Consider the following 11,836-nt stretch of genomic DNA (forward strand, 5'->3'; position numbering starts at 1 on the left):
TTAAGGCCATCAACTGATTAGATGAAGCCCACCACATTTTAGAGGGTAATACACTTTACCCAAAGTCTACTGATTTAAATATTAATCACATCTAAAAATTACTCTCACAACAATATGTACACTGGTCTTTGACCAACAACTGGGCTTCAGAGCCTAACTAAGTTGACACATAAAATTAACTATCACACATACACGGAGAGGGGCGCCTAGGTGGCTTAGTCAGTTAAGCGTTTGCCTTTGGCTCAGGTCATGATCCAAGGGTCCTGGGATTGAGCCCCACATCGGCTCCCTGCTCAGCGAGGGGCCTGCTTCTCCCTCTCTCTGCTGCTCACCCCCTGCTTGTGCTCTCTCATTCTGGCTCTCTCTCAAATAAATACATAAATAAAATCTTTAAAAATGAAGAGCATTTCTACAAATGGGGCAAAGGACAAACAAGTTAGTGAAAATGTGTCCATGATCTATAGACAGTTGTCCCCTAATGATACCACCTATTCAAGTAGTGGATAAAGAAATGATAAAGTCAGCAAATAAGGAGTCCTTCTGTTAAAGACATGTCTTTAGATAGAAGGAGAGCATACCTTTCTTCTTCCAGGTATCATCATTTCCCAAAATGAGTAATATCGCAGTAGGGATAGTAAGAGAAAAATGGAGATCAATAACAGAAGGAATAAAACAAAGCAAAAACTAAAGGGTTTATAGAAATGTATCAAATCAACATGTTGTACACTTTAAACTTATGCAATGTTATATGTCAATTATAGCTCATTAGAGCTGGTAAGACAGTAACATAAACAGAAACAAAGCAAAACAAAAGGGTTTGAAGTATTCTGCAAGTGAGAGTCCCCTACCTTTTGGCAGTTAGCACAAGATTTATACGTTATAGGCAGGTGTGTTGGTCATGAGTTAAAAGGAAGCAACAAACAAGAATGTGATGTACGAGACGAGGCAGATGATCCAGTCTCAGTTCGCAGAAATATATGGCCTAAGAATAAGCAAGTCTGTGTTTTGGAATTTTGCAAGGAAAACAGTTTAAACCACTCCAAGAGAGCACATTTCACAGCTTGGGGTTCAGGAAAGAAACCAGCCTTAAGGTAGGGGATTGCAATTCTTGTTGGAAGATTTTCTAAAAGACTTTAACCTTTATGAGGGACCTGATAGTATCCCAGATATTTAAAATGCTATCATATTTGTGGAGAAGAACTATGCGGTCTGTGTTGCGTTAAAGACAAACTGCTGATGAAGATGTTGCTGATAGATGAGGACTCAGCTTCCATTCAGGCAGAGTTTTAGAACTTGGAGGCTCACGATAGCAGTAATGGGAAGCCGTGTGAAGTGGTGGGCATTTTATTTTATTTTATTTATTTATTTATTTATTTATTTATTTATTTATTTACTTTAATGTAGTGTTCCATGATTCATTGTTTGTGTATAACACCCAGTGCTCCATGCAGAACGTGCCCTCCTTAATACCCATCACCGGGATAACCCATCCCCCCACCCCCCTCCTCTCTAAAACCCTCAGTTTGTTTCTCAGAGTCCCTAGTCTCTCATTGTTTGTCTCCCCCTTTGATTTCCCCCCCTTCATTTTTCCCTTCCTTCTATCTTCTTCTTTTTTTTTTTTTTTAACATATAATGTATTATTTGTTTCAGAGGTACAGGTCTGTGATTCATCAGTCTTACACAATTCACAGGGCTCACCATAGCACATACCCTCCCCAGTGTCTATCACCCAGTCACCCTATCCCTCCCACCCCCCACCACTCCAGTAACACTCAGTTTGTTTCCTGAGATTAAGAATTCCTCATATCAGTGAGATCGTATGATACATGTCTTTTTCTGATTGACTTATCTCGCTTAGCATAATACCCTCTAGTTCTATCCATGTCGTTGCAAATGGCAAGATTTCGTTTTTTGATGGCTGCATAATATTCCATTGTATATATATACCACATCTTCTTTATCCATCTGTCGATGGACATCTTGGCTCTTTCCATAGTTTGGTTATTGTGGACACTGCTGCTATAAACATTGGGGTGCAGGTGCCCCTTTGGATCACTACATTTGTATCTTTGGGGTAAATACCCAGTAGTGCAATTGCTGGGTCATAGGGTAGCTCTATTTTCAACTTTTTGAGAAACCTCCATACTGTTTTCCAGAGTGGCTGCACCAGCTTGCATTCGAGGTGGTGGGTATTTTAGTATTATGAGTGCAGAAATAAGATGGACAGAGAAGTAAATACCGGCATTGTGACCACACTTAACATGGTTAGTCTAGATGACTTTAAGATTTTATGATTCCCTGATAATCTATGCCCTGATAATAAAGTATATTTTGTCTTAAATATACCAGCACAGCTATGCTTATGAATATCTGAAGGCAGAAATTAACATATGTGTCAACATAATCTCACTAGCTAGAATTTTTGATAACAGATTTAAAGTACTATGCATAGAAGGTGCATAAAGTGTAAAGCTATAGATGGAGTTTTATTTTTAGTAGCTGTGCTTAGTTTCATCGTGTTTTATGGCATGACTCCTATGTCAAATTCTAGACATCTAGGATTTTGCAAAAAAATTGAGTTTGAAACCTTTTGTTTCCATTCAGTTTCTAGGACACTCTATGCAAGCATGAAAACTGAACAATATGATAAAATTTTGGAAGCTAGGCAATAAACACATTACTTTTGTAAAGAAAGAGTCTTAAACAGGTGAAAGAAGGAATTTCGTGTGGCTTCCAGGCTTTTGGACTTTGTACGTTGATAAAATTATTTTTGTACTACCGAGAGAGAGGACCAAGAAAGGGTTGTCAATGTTGTTTTCCGACTAAGTCCGTATTAAAGAAAAAAAACAATAGAAAATAACTAAACTCTAATATTGCCACTGCTTCATGGAAGAAAGAACTTTTCATAGATAAAAGCATAATTCATTCCCTGGGTTATATTCAAAATATTAAGCGACTGGTGTGGTGCTCGTACTAATTGACCAGTCAGAACAGACCTTAGTTGCTAAACTCTACTGGAGAGTGACGCTTAAGATCAGTACTTAATGAACATAATCCTCGAATAAAGCAGAACCCTTTATGTTTCAGACCTTAGAGTCATGAAAACCTACTACTCTTTCCCTATTTTTCTCCATTTGCCAGGCTGCATAAGATTTTGATGGACACCTATATGCGTCCACAGACCAGCATTTGCAGTGTTGATTTATGATAATTTTTCTGTGGCAGGAACCCCTAGAGTTGCTCTATAACAAGGCGGTGAGGTGTTTAGAATCTTCTGGAAAAGTGTAAAATGCCAATCTATGAACTCACTCTCTCAGGATTTTTAAGGGAAAAGTTGGTCCTTTAGGAATGACTCATAAAGTAGGGATATAATAGTGTAGAGGAAAAATGGGCCACAGAAGACATTCTTTCGGTTCTGGAGGAATTTTCAACCTATCTAGAGAAAGAAAACATATGTGTGAGGAATGATGGAAAAATAACCCTAAGACAATTCATCGGTAAGTATATTATAGAGGCTTTGGCCCAAATACATAAATGCTAAAATAATCTAAAGTTAAAGGCTTATTACCTGGAAGTAAATGTAATCTGAGAAGACTTCACAAAGCTTTCCTGTGCTAAGTATCTTTTTTTTTTTAATCTATAAGAATATTAATTTGCCTATATGTTACAAACAAATCTTAGACATCTATAATTAAACACAAGATGCTTTCAGTGTTTCAAAAAGGGTTAGTCAGGGTGAAGAATATCCATGGTAAATCTCTGCTTTATGCTCATCATGGCGTCTAAGGTTTCTCGACATAGCCTTACTTGATTCTTTGTATCTTTAAATGCTGTAGCTGCTCTCAAAGTATTCTATGGTAAATGGTGAAGTTGATGCATTAAATATTCAATAAAGTCACAATCATGAACTTGCTGGGCAAATAAAGAAATGAAAAAGATTTTTTCTTGGCTCTTACTCTGATTTTACATTTTCAAATTAGATTTCACTCAAAATTGGTAGCTTGCATCATATTCTGCCTTTATCAAGTACATTCTGTTTTTACTCACCTTTTTTTTTTAATGGCATGCATCCAAAAAGAAAATTACTTGAATTGAAGGGAAAGATACATTTAACATTTTTTTTTTCTTAAGCAGCACATCAGAAGCTAGATAAGTGTATATGATTTATCTCACCCCTGTTGGAATCTAGAAAGCACATGGACTTTCTCGTGAGAAAGCCAAAGCACCTTTTTTTTTTCTGACACAAATTATTCCAAACAAATCAAATAGTCAATTATAAAATTTCATATTATGGGGTTGTATATATTTTCTCCAGTGAGTAAGTTTAAAAATGCAACCTTTCAATATAAACTAGAAATATATGCACACAAACACACACACGTGTGTATGTATATATGTGTATTAGAAGTCTTTCTCTCTGTGAAAGATGGTTCATTGTAGACTTCTAGTAACAGCAATATCATCAAGAAACAAACTGTGAACCATTTAAAAAATCCCAAACCTTTGTTTAGAAGAAATGTATGGGTCACTGTTCTACAGAACCACATTTGTTTTTTCTGAGGTGTTTATCAAAAGGAGATATCTAATACACAATGGAAAAGTTGACTCAGGAAATTGGAAATCTCTGAGAATTGGACAAATTGTTATGGATGAAAGGACAGCTGAGGTTTGAGAGAAGCGGTTTGGACTGAAGCTAACTTGGATGAAAATGGAGAACTAAGACCACCTGTAAACCTAGCAATGGTTTGCTCCAGGAAATTCTTATGTTGGAATACCAGACTGAAAGCCAGTAAATAATATCACTACTTTAAAAAATTTTTGTTAACCAAATGATTCAAGCAAATAGTTTGTTTATCTGGGAAAAGAGTGGTCTTTTGAGGGTGATAATTTGCTCATCAAAACTCACCCAGGGCACTTGACTATGTTCTCCAAGTCTTAAACTACTATCCTGTGAACTTTCCCAAATCCAAATCCTGGTTCTCTACTGAAAAGCTTGCCTTAAATGACTCAAAACCATGTCCCCAAACATTACAAATGTTCTATCTTAAATTCCACCCCCACCCTTTTTATTAAAAAGATTTTTTATTTATTCAAGAGAGAGAGAGCTGGCCTGCAGGAGCGGGTGGGGGAGGAGGGTCAGAGGGAGTGGGAAAAACAGACTCCCAGCTGAGCAGGGAGCCTGATGCGGGTCTCGATCCCAGGATGCTGAGATCATGACCTGAGCTGAAGGCAGATGCTTAACCAACTGAGCAACCCAGGTACCCCTTAAATTTCCCCTTTTGAGACACTATTGGCACATCTGAAAGTGGAAATCTCTTTCACAAGTAATGGATTTAGCTTTGCTCAATCATCATGGTTTTGTCATGGTCTTTTAAAGGAAATTTATAGTGCTTCCATAGTTAATATTAGGCATCCAAGAGCAGAAGCAACTGCTTCTCAGATTTGGAGACATAAACCTAGAGTCAAGAAAATGGGAATATTGAAAGCACACCATTATTTTAGGAACATATTATAAAGAATAAAAAAATACAATTGAGGGTGGAGGTACACTTCTTTTTTTAAAGATTTATTTGTTTATTTGAGAGAGAGAGAGAGCAGGGGGAGGGGCAGAGGGAGAGGAAGAATCTCAAGCAGACTCCCTACTGAGCGTGGAACCCATTGTGGAGCTTAATCCCATGACCCTGAGACCATGACCTGAACTGAAATCAAGAGTAGGACACTTAACCAACTGAGCCACCCAGGCATCCCTGGAGGTACACTTCTGAAGATGAAGTGGTGGATTGGAGATGGTCCCCAGAACTTCCTTGGGAGGCATGTGCTAAAAATGGCAGGGCTACATGACAGCAAGAGCCTGGGTCACTGTGTCACCCCAGGAGAAGAGTCACCCCCTTCCAGGAACACTTGGATCAAACAGGGACATGCTGGCTCCACAGAAAATTCATGGAATTATAAGACCCTGCCATTTCTAATTGACTTCTCCTGAGTTCTTATGATCAAAAGCCAGGTTTCTTAGTTTTTTTTTAAAGATTTTATTTATTTATTTGGCAGAGAGAGACATAGCGAGAGAGGGAACACAAGCAGGGGGAGTGGGAGAGGGAGAAGCAGCCCCCGCGAGGAGAAGGGAGCCCGATGTGGGGCTTGTTCCCAAGACCCTGGGATCATAACCTGAGCCAGAGACAGATGCTTAATGACTGAACCACCCAGGCACACCCCAGATTTCTTAGTTGATAGCTATGGGAACACCCTTTATCCTCTGCCCTGCCTGACTGCCTTGACTAAGCACAAAAGAGAGAAGGAGACTTCAGAGGAGGGAGATACTTGGGAACTTCGTAGGCAAAATCAGAGGAAACTTGAAATCAAGAGAATGGGCCTCACTCATGAAAGTGACCCCACCACTATGCTTTGTGTGCACAGAAGGGGGTATGGCATGGGATTGCTTTCATGTCTTCTAGGTTTGCTATTTGCTATAGGGCCAGGTGGGGCCTAGAATGGCAGAGCTCCAGGCTGCAATCAGCCCCTTCCACTTCCTTTGATGTATTGTATAGGTAGTATAATTTTCTATTCATACAGTGAGCCAAACAAAGTTAGGAAACACTTTTCTAGAACCTGGTTGGCCTCCTCCTCCCCCAGCCCAACTACTGATTGCCCTGGTTTGGGGGCACCTGTACACATTAGAGACTGAAAGCTCCACAAGTTTCCATGTAGTCACTTGGGGCCTATAGGACGCTGGCAATTGGAGGCAGAACTGCTGACCCCTTTGGAGCCATGAAGGATGTGTTGCCTGCCACTGAGACGTCTTTTCAGCCCGTCCTGGAGCAGCTTTCAAGTGCTCTACTGATAATGGCGTGAATGCTTGAGACAAGTCCCAGGTCCCCTTAAGAAGGAGAAGTCGTTGAAGCCCTCAAGTTCCCTGTGGTGGAGGCGAGTCCTTCAATATTGCAAGTTCCGTGTTTGGTGGCACTGAAAATTCTGAACAAACCTTCATCTGAAGACACAATAGTTTTTCTTGACAAAGGACAGAAAAGCAAGTCCCATAAAACTTTCCCAAGTGACTGATGTTAATGACGTCGTCAAAGCATTACAGAACAATGGAGAACAATTTCAGAAGAAAATAAAGAAAGATTTGAATGAAAATGCTCATCTTTGGCAAGGTCCAGAACTGTTCAACCAAAAAATGGCAGGAGGGAAGAAAAAGTGTAGGAAAAGAAAGAACATGGGAAGAAAAGAAGGAACATTCAAATGCACAAGTGAAACGGTCATGAATGATAAAGTGAGACAATTAAAATCCTTGGCTGAAACCATGCTGAAGACCAGATGTTTCCTGATACTGTGAGAGATCACATGGATGACAGGAACTGGAAGCAGAGAAATGGAGGAAAGCAGAACATGGCTACCATCCAGTCTGTTGGCCAGAAGTGGATCTGAAGAGTCTCCTTCATGATGTTAACTTAAATATGTCCTTTAAAAGGCCTGAAAGAGAGGGGCTCCTGGGTGGCTCAGTTGTTAAGCATCTGCCTTTGGTTCAGGTCATGATCCTGGGGTCCTGGGATCAAGCCCCACATTGGGCTCCCTGCTCAGCGGGAAGCCTGCTTCTCCCTCTCCCACTCCCCCTGCTTGTGTTCTCTCTCGCTGTGTCTCTCTCTGTCAAATGAATAAATAAAATCTTCAAAAAAAGAAAAAAAGGTGTGAAAGAGAAAAAACAAGAAATATCCAGAAAATTGTGTGAAGAATCAAATTTCAAATCATCAAATGAATGAAGATCTTACAGGAAAAATAAAAAGTTCAAACCAAGCAAGTGTCCGCAGTCTGAAAATGTCCCAGTTTGAAAGTGAGATCCAGAAGCTTCTGCCAAAACTTCAAATACTGCCTGCATCAAAAACATGTAACGTAACTTCAGAGAAAATTGGCTGAGGAGGAAATATACTGTTTAGAAATAGGGAAGAAATTTCCCAACATGTATAGAAACATGAAGTCTTGTATCAGAGATGTAATTTTTACAAGAAATTGGCAAAAGACATGAGCAGAGAATTGGAGAGAACCACTCTCTCCTATCAAAAGGAGATTCTCTGCTATGAGAAAATAATTCAAGAAAGTGGGATGGCATCTGTCAGCTGAGAGAAAGACCAAGATGATTTATAACAGGTAAATGTAGGCTAAAACTGAGTCCAACTTCTGGCCTTTCTCAAGTGGCCCTTTTGCTTGTGCTGCTCCACCAGCAGCCCACAGAAGTCCAGAAGTGTCCCGAGATCACCTGGGTCATCGGGTCTTCTAGGAAAGAAGCAGGTCATGCTGCAAAAGCTCAGGGATCCTGGCTCACCTGCCCCTTTGACAGAGCAGGCCAGAAAGGAGTGGGTGCAGAATGGATTTGGAGAATGACCAGCACACTTGGCTAGATTTGATTGAAACTGTGTGTGTGTTATTGCATTCATTAATAACTATTTGTTTAATGAATATCTATTGAGCTTCCACAATGTCTTCAGCACTACTCTAGATGCTTGGAATGCAGTGATAAAAAAACAACCCAATAAGACCTGTGGACCCACTGAGCTTACATCCTAGTAAGGGGCAAGGTCAGACAATAATGAACAAATAAGCAAACAGATGGTATTAAGTGCTAGGCAGACAATTACAATAAGGTGATGGAATAATGGGAGTTATAAGATAACACTGAAGAGGTGACATTTAAATTGTGATCTACTGGATAAGAAGACAGCCCAGGAATGTCAGGGAGCAGAATATTCCAGGCAGAAAGAACAGGCGGTAGCATAAAGGACCTGAGCCCTTGGCTTCTGGGGCCAGGGGAAAGGAGCCAAGATGACAGGGTAGAGGAGAGTGGTGGAGTGTGAATAGGACCAATTGCACAGTTAGTATGTTTGGTGGAGTGTATAACACCAGGGAGAATTTTAGCCCTTATGGCGGATTAGGGGGAGCAGGACATGATGTGATGTGTATTCTGCATAGGTCTCTTTGGTTGTGCAAAAAATGGAATTTAGGGAGGGGTAGGATTTTGATGAGGGGACATAAAGCTATCTGCAAAAGAGCACTGGGGGCTGACACTGGGGTGCTCATCATGAAAATGGAGAAGTGAGGACAGATTAGGGCTTTGTTTAGGGGGTTGTCAGCGGCAAAGACAACTCTTGGATGTTTTCTAACTACCCTGAATACTGTTTGGCACTGCTTTAAATAAGCCTTATTTAAATCTCTGCAGGAAAACCCTGAAAAAAAGTCAACAGGGTATAGGGTTACACCCAGTAAAATCTTGATTTTCTACTAAACAGAGTTACAGTTGGACTTTAACTACCCCAGGTTACTGCTCATATGGGTTTCCTACTGGTTTTTTGTGAGGAATTACCACAAACTTTTTGGCTTAAAAAAAAACAAAAACACCAATCTAAAAAGCAAAACAAACAAAGCATAACAGGAACAGTCTCATAGATACAGAGAACAAACTGATGCTTGCTGGTGGGGGGCAGGGGGCAGATTGCTGAAATAGGTGAATGGGATTAAGAGGACAGTCATCCAATTGTTAAAAAAGAAGCCACAGGATGTACAGCAAAGGGAATATAAGTAATATTGTGAAACTATGTATGGTGACAAATGATAACTAGACTTCTCATGGTGATCATTTAATAATGAGTATCAATACTGAATCACTATGTTGTATACCTGAAACTAATATAATATTGCATTTCAACTATATTTCAATAAAAAAAAACCCCACAAACTAATTATTTTAAAGTTCTGGAGGAAAAAAAGTGAGAACTCAGTCTTACTGGGCTAACGTCAAAGTGTCGACAGGGCTGGTTCCTTCTGGATTCTCCTGTCTTTTTTAGCTTCTAGAGGCTGCCTGCCTTCCTTGGATGGTGGTCCCTTCCTCCATCTTCAAGGCCATCAACACAGCATCTTCTCTCTGATCTCTGATTCTTTTATCAAGTCTCCTTCTCTGACCCTCTTGCCTCCCTCTTTGCTTTATATTCTTGTGATTATATGGGAACCACCTGGATAATTCAAGAAAATCTCCCCATCTCAAGATTCCTAATTTACTCACATCTGCAAAGTCCCTTTTGCCATGGAAGGTAATATATTCACAGGTTCCAGGGATTAGAATGGGGACATTTTGGGGGGAGACTTTCATTAGCCTACCACACAATTCCTTATGCATTGAAGTTCTCCTAAACCCACACTTTCATAAATAGTCCCTTTGTATATTAACATTCTTCAAAAGAATCTATTTCCCGTGTTAGCCATTTCCTTGATTGGTTGCACGATCTTTGTCACTTACTTCAAAAGCAAATCAACATGGTAAATATTTAGCATTTAATAAGTATCTTTCCAAGGAAGTGAATAAATTATGGCAGTTTACTAACAATTTAGAGGTACCCTATAATACCAAATGCCATATACCAGAAAGTACAAATGAAATACAGGAAGGCCAAAAGTATAAATGAGTACCTTGGTGATTTCCATAACTGAAGCTGAGAGAATAATAACATGAAGATAATATACATAAAAGTTATTTACTTCTGACTAATTCTGCCAAGGTTTTAGTATAATGCAGTTTTCATTATTGTAAGACTAAACCTAATTTTCTTTTTAATCCAAGAATCATAATCCAGTCAACTGAGTATCTCCCTTAGGTGGAGAGCCTTGTGCTGGGTTGTGCAATCAATGTAACTTGTCGTTAGTGTAGTACACAGTGCATGTGGGAGACAGGATGTCCCCAAAGACATCCATGTCCTAAACTCTAGCACCTGAGAACATGTTCTATTACTTAGCAAAATAAACTTCACAGACGTATTTAGGGTTAAGGACTTTAAAATTCAGAGATTATCTTGGATGATCTGGGTGGAGGCTCATTCTAATCATGTGAACCTTTAAAAGCAAGAAAAAGATGCAGCTACAGAAGTCCTAGAGATTACAAGAATGAGAAGGAGTTCAAGTGCTGTCTTTGGCTCTGAGATGCACGGACCATGTGCAAAGATGAGAGAGCATCTCTAGGAGTCAAGGCACCTCTCAATTGGCAGCCAGCATGGAAATAAGGACTTCAGCCTTAAGCTAAAGAGAACTGGATTCTGCTAACCTGAATGAATTTGGCAGTAGATTTTTTCCCAGAGCCTCCAATAAGAGCCCAGCTGGTCAACATCTTAATTTTTGCCTTGTAAAACCCAAAGCAGAAGAACCAGCTGAGATGACCCAGACTTCTGACATATAGAAGTGTGAGATAATAAATGAGTGTTGGTTTAATCCCCTAACTTTCTGGCAATTTGTTATGGGAGCAATCAAAAACTAATACAACGCAATTTTAGTGAGAACAGGATATATGCTGTAAAATATTACTCTTAAAAAATTCATTGTTTATTTCTGATTACAAAAGTAATATATAGAGGCACCTGGGTGGCTCAGTAGGTTAAGCGTCTGCCTTCAGCTCAGGTCATGATCCCAGAGTCCTGGGATCAAGCCCCACATCGGGCTCCCTGCTCTGCAGAGAGCCTGCTTCTCCCTCTCCCTCTGCCTGCTGATCTGCCTACTTGTGCTCTCTCTATCTCTCTGTCAAATAAATAAATAAAATCTTTAAAAAAAAAAGTAATATATATTCACTTTTGGAAAACAGGATTACATGGATAATTATAAAGAAAAATTAATAATCTCACCAACCAAAGATCATTACTGATATTTTTTTCCTATGTTTATAGGGAAGCATGCATTTTTTTTCTTGGTAAAAGTAATATCATGTCATAATTGTACAGCCTTTTAATAAGTAACATTATATCATGAACATTCTCCCATGTTATTAAAAAGGCTTTAAAAGCCTGTTTTTTTTTTTTTTTTTTTTTTT

Source organism: Neomonachus schauinslandi, chromosome 1 (genome assembly GCF_002201575.2).
Source record: "Neomonachus schauinslandi chromosome 1, ASM220157v2, whole genome shotgun sequence".
NCBI classification, from domain to species: domain Eukaryota; kingdom Metazoa; phylum Chordata; class Mammalia; order Carnivora; family Phocidae; genus Neomonachus; species Neomonachus schauinslandi.